We start from the raw sequence: 10,000 nt of genomic DNA on the forward strand, positions 1-10,000 counted from the left end.
CGTTACTCGTGATCAGTTAGCACTACTTCGTTGTGAGAATTCGGAATTTCTTATACACGAAAACCTTCTTGCAAAATGTTCATTCTCCGATTATACTTTCGTTTGCCCAGATCATATTCTTCGATTGGTTAGTGACACCACCTGGTTAGGCCTCCCAGTTAGTTTTTTCTCGTAATCACGTTAAAGCTAAGGTCTGTAGCCAGCTTGTACATTTGCATCATTTAGGGGGGCACAATTATCTCTCCACCCAGCAAGGTATTCTAACGCTCCGTAACCAAACGGGAGGAACTACTCACACCATTCCACTTTCACCCTTGATCGTCTACCACTTCCCATGTGATTTAGAATTCTCCACGCAAAGAACTGGATTTGGCTCTTGTCCAGATAGCATTACCACTCACATTCCACTGTTTACAGACTTGACATTTCGTTACGTCCCCTGGGAGCGTGACAATCACGCTCTTCTCAACTTACACTACAAATCCCTTAACATTAGCCCACCATTGGTACTTAATAATTCTACGTTACAATCCCAATAAAACGTACCGTAATCTCAATGACAAAAGAGATTCGCAATTAACGGAGCTTCAACACGATGTAGCGAAAGTCCACCTTGTCCCACACGTTCATACCTTCTCGGATATCTGCATGTATGTTTCTTTTTCACTAACCCTCGCGAATACTATTGCACTTATTGTTTTCTGCTGCTGTACTCGTAAACAACATCCTAACCAGTCGTTGTCTTGGTTTACTTTCAATCGAACTCGGTTCTCACCAAAATCTCCGCCAGGCGGCGACCGTTCAGATAAGGTCATCGAAGAAACCGAATTGGCAACCATTTTGCCGCCGTCTGGGAACGATCCTACTAATTGCGCTGGTAAATTATGTCCAAAACATTCATAGGCTCTAAGTAACCCAAGTGTTTGTGTTCCACTCGTTCAACTCAAATATCTCTTGTACGTGAGGTTAGCCAGAACTTGACTAACAACACGTCACACAACATTTGGTTACCATAGTTACCACTGTTTGCTTCCTAGATTCCATGGAACCTTGCGGACCTATTCCTTAACTTTTGGAGCCTGTCCACCGTACCCACGCACTTGCCATTCCTGCGAGACGGTATTTTCGCCCAATTTCACCAGTCTTGTTATCATATTATAGTCTTGTTTATTCCGAGTATCACCACGCTTCCGATGCGTGGTTGTGGTGTTTCGATTGCCAAACTTATCACACGCCTCAATGCCTTTGTCTTCCCGCTTTTCCAATCGATGCTGTGGACTTATTGCTTGATTTTCTCGAACAAACTCCCCAGCCTCTCACGTCCTTGGGCCTGTTGCTCGACGTGCTCCACTTGTGTGGATATCTTGCTATTTCTTCGTGCGCTGTTTCTCATATTGTTGTTTTTTATTGCAATTTCCTCAACATTTCTATATTGGTGCCCGTGTGTCAAGCCTTGTATGACAATAGCTACCATGACTTAGCTCACACGTTTTCTGTGTGGTTGTTTGTATAGCATCGTACAGTATTTTTAAGTCATTTTTTTTTGGTCCCTTACATTTAACAAAAATCTATTTTCAGGTGGGCCGCGCGTTTGGAGATCAAGGCCAGACCATCGGTCTGTCTGCCCTAACGTCCCTCTTGCTCCCTTCCCGTTACCTGGCGCTTGGGAGTCCCACCCAGTAAAACAGAGGACAGGTGCAAGGGGTTGCTTGGGTAACGACCACTATCCATTGTCATTTTATCTTTGACTTTTCAATGTCATCGGGCTCGAAGCGACGCGTCAATCGTAATTGGCGGTGTGACGAGCGCCGCTTACAAGCTGATTTGCACAGGTGCATCATTTGTTTTGGTGCAGATCAAACTTCACCGTACCCATCTAGTCAACTCCCATGCTGTCTGCAGTTCTGCCATGAACACTGCCTTTTACGCTGGCTCGAGTGTTCTGGTATTCTGGGTCCTGTCCAGGGTTGTCCTCACTGTCGCGCTGGCCTTCTCCCCGTCAACCAAAATGACCGCGTCCCCTCTGCCACTGCCACGCATACCTTCAGCTTTCGGTACATTCCATACTCTTCTCCCTATGGCCTTGTTACCCTTGACCGTGCCCCGCCCACTGCGAGCGAAAGTGATGACCTTTTTCTTAATCCGCCCATTCCTCCACCGCCCCCAGGTTGGACAGCTCTTCGGCGTGCGTAGTGATTTATGCTTCGAATAAGGACATGATGTTGAAGTTCATGCTTCCATTGCGAGGTTCGAGTGTAAATCTTTCAGTGTTCAATTTGAACATCGCCTGTTTGTCCGAATTGTCGTTCTTCAAGAACTGTTCGTTGCCAGCAGATATCCCAGAGTTTGCAAGTGAGTCTGTAGCGTCGATACCATGCAAAGTTCTGTCAAAAGAAAGGCAGTCAGAAAAGATCTTTCTCTCGTGGAAAAAAATGATGTGGAAACTACACGAATCTTTGGACGTCAAAGTTTTGACGGACCAAGCTTTGATGAGAGCAATGTTGGCTTGCAAGATGTTGATTCTTATTGAATCGCAAAAATGGCAATAAAGCGTTTAAGATCAACAAAAGTGGAAGGAAGTTGTTGGATGAAGTTAAACCTTGCAAGTTTGAAACTACGAGAGTGAAAGCTTGGTCAGCCAGCGCAATGTGCCTGTACGTAATTTTTAAATGGATAAAACAGACCGGTTTGGTTCAAACAGCTGTAGACGAATTCGTCTCAGGACACAGAGAAACCATTCGACGTGCTGCTTATAATTTGCACAAGATGAAGATATCTTCCCGTGAAAGTATCAAAATCAAGTTGGTGTCTCGGAGGATGAGTGTCGTAAAGAATTATCCGTGGCGATACAATTACAAGAGAGGTGGATTTTCATCACCTGTGGATGGTATTGGAATGTTGGTCGGAACACCTACGCTGATGGAAATGATGATCTTGTGTTCCGTGGCTCACCTATATATCTATCACAATAACAGCGGTAATTTAAACCGAGATTCGCTGATTGCTTGCATGCTATACTACTTGAAAATGAGCCCATCATCATCTCCATTAAAGAAAGCACCTTTGAACAGAATCCACAATCTGTTAAAAGAACAATTATCTACAGCAAGAACCATGAATGTAACTCCTGTCATCGTTCCGTTAACACCAGGGTAGCGGGTTTTGGTAGGATTCGTTGAGTGCCGCGATTTTGACCGATCGCTGTGAAATTTTGCGTGTTTACTGGGGAGATATGGCCCCAGTTTCCCTAAAAAACTCGGCTTTGTAGCTTTCATTACGCCTACACAATGGCATTCTACTTCAAGGAATTTGTGGCCATCCGGTAGCCATGCGAAGGCGAAATTTTCAACCGATCGCGGAGCGGTTTTACTTAAGTTTTTCAGCCAAAAAATTACACTACAGGCTTCAGAAAGTATAAAGAAAAGGATTTGTGGTTCATTGGATGGAATTTCAAGCTTTAAAATCGCTGAAAAGGTAAGATTATTTTCGTAAGCGATACAATTGCGCGTCTTCACCACATGGTCCTTTGATGCCACAGAATTGTGTTTTCCCTCAAAATATTCGTGTGTTTTCGCTTTTGCTCGAACATATTTACCTTTATTACATGTCCAGTGAATAGTTTTATCCTCTGGGATGAATTTTCCCGGCGAAAACAACGGTTATTTGGGTGGTTTTTGGCAAACAGAGGTTAATTATTCGTAATGCGATTGCTTCCGTTGCCGTTATTTATTTATATATATATATATTTTTTTATTATTATTATTTTTTAAATAATTCTTTATTGAAACAAAGTGATATTAATACAGCAAATTATCAACTTACCTACATAATTATGTTACAACTAATATAACTAATATTACTAACACTAATAATATAACACAACAAATTAACACTGATATTATTATTATTACAAAATTCAAACAAACTAGAAATGTTGATAAAGTATAATGTAAATAATATATTAATTACATACAGAAAGTGGATGCATATTAAAACCTTTAAATAGTTAAGCATTTACAAGCGGCGACACTATCCATTTAGCTTCAAAGAGATCCTTTGCTTTTTTACTATGCAGACTAATATATTTTTACGTTTCATATTTCAAAGCAATTTTCTTTTTAAATCCGTATATATTCGGAAGAATTTGACTTCTTCTACAATCCCACAAGTACAATTTCCCAATCATAATTAGATAGTTTAGAAGCTTAGCACAAGGGGAGTTTTGTCGTATCATTCCAACTAAAATATCTTGCAACGAAAGTCAAATGTTTTCCTTTAAACGTTGATGCCAGAATACTTCGAAGTCACGCCAAAAATCTACCGAGAAAGGACAGAGATATAGGAAGAGATATAGTGTTTCTGGTTCAGATGAACAAAATGAACACGAGTCATTCAATTTAAAGCGAATTTTGTAAAGTTTAGCATTAGCATAGAGAATGGAGTTAAGAATTTTGTATTGAAATGCCTTAACATATGCTTCAAGAGCAACACTATGTGGGATCATAAAAATTTGTTTAACTTCCTCGAGTGTGAAATGAAATTCATTTTGCAGCTTGTTTACAATAGTTGGAAAAAGAGCCTTTCTGCTAACAAGTAAAGTGTAATAGTCTTCCGATTTCTTCTTTGTGACATCAAATATATTATCGTCAATTTTTAAAGAACGTTCACCTGTTGTTGATTAATGAGTACAATTTTTTAAAATGGAAGGAATGGAGTGTCGAAGACCTGCACAAACTAAAAAATTAGTTTTAGAAATCCTGTTAGAAACTAAGGAAAAGGAATCTTTGTTATTTAAATCAAAGGATAGATCACTGATATGAACTACACCAGCTTCGAAATAGCTTTTATAATAAACTGTTTTATTATTAATGAGTATTTGTTTATTATTCCAAACAATATAACGCCAGTCTTTTTCTGAAGAGAACGTATCTCTAAATTCTGACCACCAATGCAGTAATTCTAGATAGAATAGAGAAATATTCAGTGGAAGGATACTAACATCATAATTGCAATGAAACAAGAAAAGGCCACAAAAGCGTTCTAGATGATGTGTCAGATACCTTTTCCAGGTGCCATCATTTGAGCTAGCTATTCTTTTTAGCCATGCCAATCAAAGGGATATTATCATGCTATCAAAATCAATCATCTTTAATCCTCATTTATCGCCTATTTGCGTGTGACTTTATCAGGACCATTCCATAAGAATTGAAATAATAACTGGTTTAACTGACTTAAAAATTCTTTTGTGGTAGGTAATAAAGATGACACATAAACAAATTTCGGGATTAATAGAGATTTGATAAGTGTAATTTTGCCATAAATACAAAGTCCTCTAGAGGACCAAATTCTAGTCAGGTTTTTAATACTGTCTAATCTTTCTATGAAATTTCTTTTTTCTAAGTTGAAGAAGTATTTGGTACTTTTCTCACCGTGTTCATGCCATCGTGCTCGGGCACAGATTATTATTCCGTTGACTTTTTCATCATAAAATGATTCGAGCTTATCCTTAGCCGCATTTAAATTGTCGCCATTCGAATCATTGGGGTTCATTTCGAAAACCTGTTTCGCTTCAGTACATTCTTTTTCAAGTTTTGATCCTCTTTCGCTTCTCTCCTTTGCCTTCTTTTTAGAATATTTTATAGCATGAGCTCTTATGTTATATTTTATCCAGTCCCAAATGTTACGGTGGTCGGAAAGTTCTTTTCGGCCTTCCTTGATCCAAAGTGGTACCATTTTTGTAAGGTCATCAATGTACTCATCATCCTCCAATATGGAGGTGTTCATCTTCCAGAACCCAGGACCCTTAGGCTCTCTTTGTCCACATTCCCAAATTCTAAATAGATAGCAGAATGGTCAGCTCTGATGGCGGGGATTATATTTGTGGCTTTGACCCAGTCATGTAAATTGTTAGAAATCAACCAATAATCAAGGTTACGAAATATCGGCGGAGATTGTTGACTCCAGGTAAACCTTTTAGTTTGCGTGTTTTTAACTCTCCATATATCTACAAGATCTAATTGACTTTGGACATCGTTGATGGAATTTATCACAGATTTCCTAGGCGTCATTATGCCACCTTTTTTGTCCAATGTAGAATTCAGAGGACAATTGAAATCACCTCCAATCACAATTTTTCTTCTGAATCTAAATTTTCGGTCTGCAGCTTAGTTAACACATTTTTCAGGAATTTAATGATGTCTTCGTCTTTGTTTGGTGCATAAATGTTTACAAGAACATACATTTTATCTTTGATAGCGGCTTTAACAACGATTTACCTCCCCGATGTATCTACAATTTGAGAGTGAATAACACAATCAAGACATTTTTTTGATCAAGATTGCAACACCTTGAGAGTTTGAGCTCCCATGGGAGCAATTAAGTTCTGCACCCCATTCGTTTTTGCATTTTAACTGTGTTGCCAATGTTGAATGAGCTTCTTGCAGGAATATTATATCCCAGTTTCGTTTTCGACACCACATGAAAATTATTTGCCTTTTTCTGAAATTGCTTAGTCCCCTTGCATTGAGAGATAGTAGATTAAGAGAATGGTCGGTCATTGTAGCTGAATCGGAGAAGTGGTCTTAGAGAAGAAGTCATATAAAACGAAAATGAAATCGATGGTATAGCAGAGTGCAAGAAAGTATAGTGCACATACACCGATAATATTTGCCTAAAACAAATCATTAATCTACAGAAAAGCAAACAGTAACATATGAAGTCAGAAGTTTCCAAAGCATTCACATTCTAATTAAACAAGAAGGGTTAAATAGTTTGACACTTATTACACACATAAACCTTAAACTAAACTTAACTATTGATGTGCTGTCGCGCTGTGACCGCTTTGGCTTTGGTTTCCGCTGTTTCTTGTGTCCATTTAACAAATAGATTCCATGTTGCAGTGCGTCTGTTCAGTAATATACGATGGCCCACAAGGGACATGCTGCAAATAAAGAGAAGCGCTGCAAACAAAAAAGATGCGCTGCAAACAAAAAGCGAATGCTGCAAACAAAAAACGAACGCTGCAAACAAAAAAGATGCGCTGCAAACAAAAAACGAACGCTGCAAACAAAAAAGACTGATGCACTGCAAAAAAAAAGTAAACGCTGCAAACAAAATGGGAACTGCTGCAAACAAAAAAACTGCAAAAAAAAAGAGAGGATGCTGCAAATAAAAAGAACACACATCATGCGTGCGCAACATGCGAAATGGGCTGTTTGTGTTCGCCATGTTTTGTTCGAGTTGTGGCTCACAGTTAGCCAACGCAGCGAAATTTTGTCATGTTTGCGGAATTACGATAAGTGTAAAAGACGAAGATCTAATCTGTGTTGCTCAATTAGAAGTGGAATCTTCAGAAAGAAAATGACATCAGACCACTCCTCTCACCTTTGAGGAATATAGAGAAAGGAAAGGAAAGGAACGAACCTCCAGGTTTGTTAGTAAGTCTTCTAAAAAACCGAAAAAGGAAAGCGGCGAGAATGAAGTCACTATTCATATAGGCTTAATCAGGTTAAAAGACGGAGAACTGAAAGTAATTTGTGGATCTTCATTGCCGCTTAAAGTCTTACTGTCGATCGGTGCTGAGGAGCTTCTCAGAAAAGGTGCGGAAAAGATGGTGAAGTTCAACAGTGATCTAAGTTTATATGGGCCCAGTAGCTTTACTTTGCTGTATCCTGACAGAACCGAAGTAAAGTACCTGCCAGGGGGCACAGAGCCGTTTACACTGCAACGATACAAAGAGGAACTTGGAACGTCTTTCAACCGAATTACCCTATACCTCTGCAAGACAACAGCTATTCTTGATGCCATGTTCTTGAAAAAGTACAGCAGTGATGAAAGTGACGTCGATTTGCCTAATTACAGAGAGGTACTAAGTCGATATTTTATTTACTGCCATAAATTATAATATTTTCCTTTTCATAGATATAATGTAAGTGAAGTAAATGGGATCTGATGTTTGATTAACATATTACGGCACTTCAGTTGTCTTTCTTTTTCCTTTTATACTGTTGTCTGCCAAGTACACAGCCCATCAGTCCGCTGTGCAAATGTGCACGTGTTGAGTGCAACCCAGCATCTCACAGCAGCAATTGAAAGTGCCCTTGTTGGAATCCTTGTTGAATTGGTCAGTATAAAATGCAGATAGGCCTCGGCTCGGGCCTAAGCCTAGGCCTCACTTTGTATTTTAGACCCAGTCTGAATTTTATACTGACCGCTTATTGAATTTGCTTGGGTAGAGCTTAAGTCAAGGCGACTTAATGTACTGATGTCACTGATGTGTCAGAATAAAATGTTCTGTTGTCTCACAAGGCACTAATATTAAAGAAATCATTCTATTGTTATTTGGCTCTTTCTAAAAACTGGAGTAATGTCTACAGAGACAATCCCACGGAAAAGGGCCTGCTGTTTGCATTGATAGAGTAAAAATACAATATATGGAAAGGAAATGGAATAATTAGTGAACTGGTACTTAATTCTTCTGAGACTTCATGTTAACTTATCCAAACAATGAGTATCTAAAGAGCTGATGTTCTGTTTGATATGGCTATAATAATTAATGTGATTGTATTTATACATTGGTTACAGTTGATGAAAATGACAGAGGAAAATGAAAATGAAGGAAATACCTTGAGGGTTAACCATACTGGTGCAAACAACAACACAACCAACACAGTCACATTCCTCCCATCTGTCACACACACGTCTACAAGGAACACAGTGACAACACAGACAGTTACAACCCACACAGCAACAAGGAACACTTGCCCAGTTCAAACAGCCATAAGCAACATATCTACAGCTGAGATAGCTGCAGACGCTGATACATTGACCCAAGGGGCTCACTCAGTAGTCACAGGTCTGTTGAAGTCTGCTTTTGCAAGTATTCTTGACGCTGATACATTGACCCAAGGGGCTCACTCAGTAGTCACAGGTCTGTTGAATTCTGCTTTTGCAAGTATTCTTGTAAGACCTCGTAAGATATATGTTTCTCTGAAATGATAATATTAACAGCCCTAGTTATGGTTCTTAGGTGAATAAGGCACAAAACAAGTGTAATGATTATGTAAGTTGTTTGGTATGGTTAGAGTGTTGACAAGGGCAACCTCCTACCTCTCAATGGATACCTCCTGCATGGACTGGACATGTCCCACCATTCAAAATAGCATGCTTGAGTAAGGTCATAATTTGAAAAAAAGTGATAAAACAGTACTCTAACATTAGCATCCAGTGTTTGCAATTATAGTGCAAGGGATTTCATTGGAAAAATAGAGCAAAGTAATAATATAATTTATAATTTGTGTAACATGCATAAAGACAGTCATTGATGAATAGAGTATGTTCATGAATAATGAATTGGATAATATTATTCAGTTAAAGGAAGTATTAGGGAAGGCATGAATAGGTTCAGACAAAGTAAACTGGACATTGGGGATAGTTTTTCACATATGAAGCATCATTTTATTTCTTGATTATTTTCATTACTTTTCAACAGGTACAGAGGTTTCAAGTATTCAAGCTTCTTTAGCAGATTGTCCTATTCAGAAGATTATTGTGTATAGGGCTTTTCTCAAAGATAATTTGATAGAGATATTTAAGGATCCTGAAATGGTTCATGTAAATTTAGATGTTACTTTCATTGGCAACAATGGCAGGGAGGAAGAGGGAAAGGGGGCTGGTGTTTTTCGTGAAGCTTTATCTACTTTTTGGAACCAATTCTGTAATTCGCTAGCTGTGGGGACTCAAGAGAAAGTCCCTGCCATCAGACACGATTACCAAAGAGCTGAATGGGAAGCAATAGGTAGGATTCTGATGTATGGGTACATAAAGGAGGTATTTTCCCCTTTCATTGTCACGGGCTTTTCTCGCATTATGCCTCTTTGGAGAAGAAACTATTACAAGTGAATTTTTACTGTCGTCATTCAGGCTCTATATCTCAGAGGATGAAAGGGAGACTCTTTAGAAATGTAATGAAGGAAAAATTGATAGTAATGATGATGATTTG

At 38.9% G+C, this 10,000-nt stretch overlaps 1 pseudogene; it reads left to right on the forward strand.

Moving 5' to 3' along the window:
* The first annotated feature begins 7,225 nt into the window (after positions 1 to 7,225).
* The window catches only part of LOC137989786 (uncharacterized), a 2,865-nt pseudogene continuing 90 nt past the window's right edge, over positions 7,226 to 10,000 (forward strand).

This window comes from Montipora foliosa, chromosome 2, assembly GCF_036669935.1.
Source record: "Montipora foliosa isolate CH-2021 chromosome 2, ASM3666993v2, whole genome shotgun sequence".
NCBI classification, from domain to species: Eukaryota; Metazoa; Cnidaria; class Anthozoa; order Scleractinia; family Acroporidae; genus Montipora; species Montipora foliosa.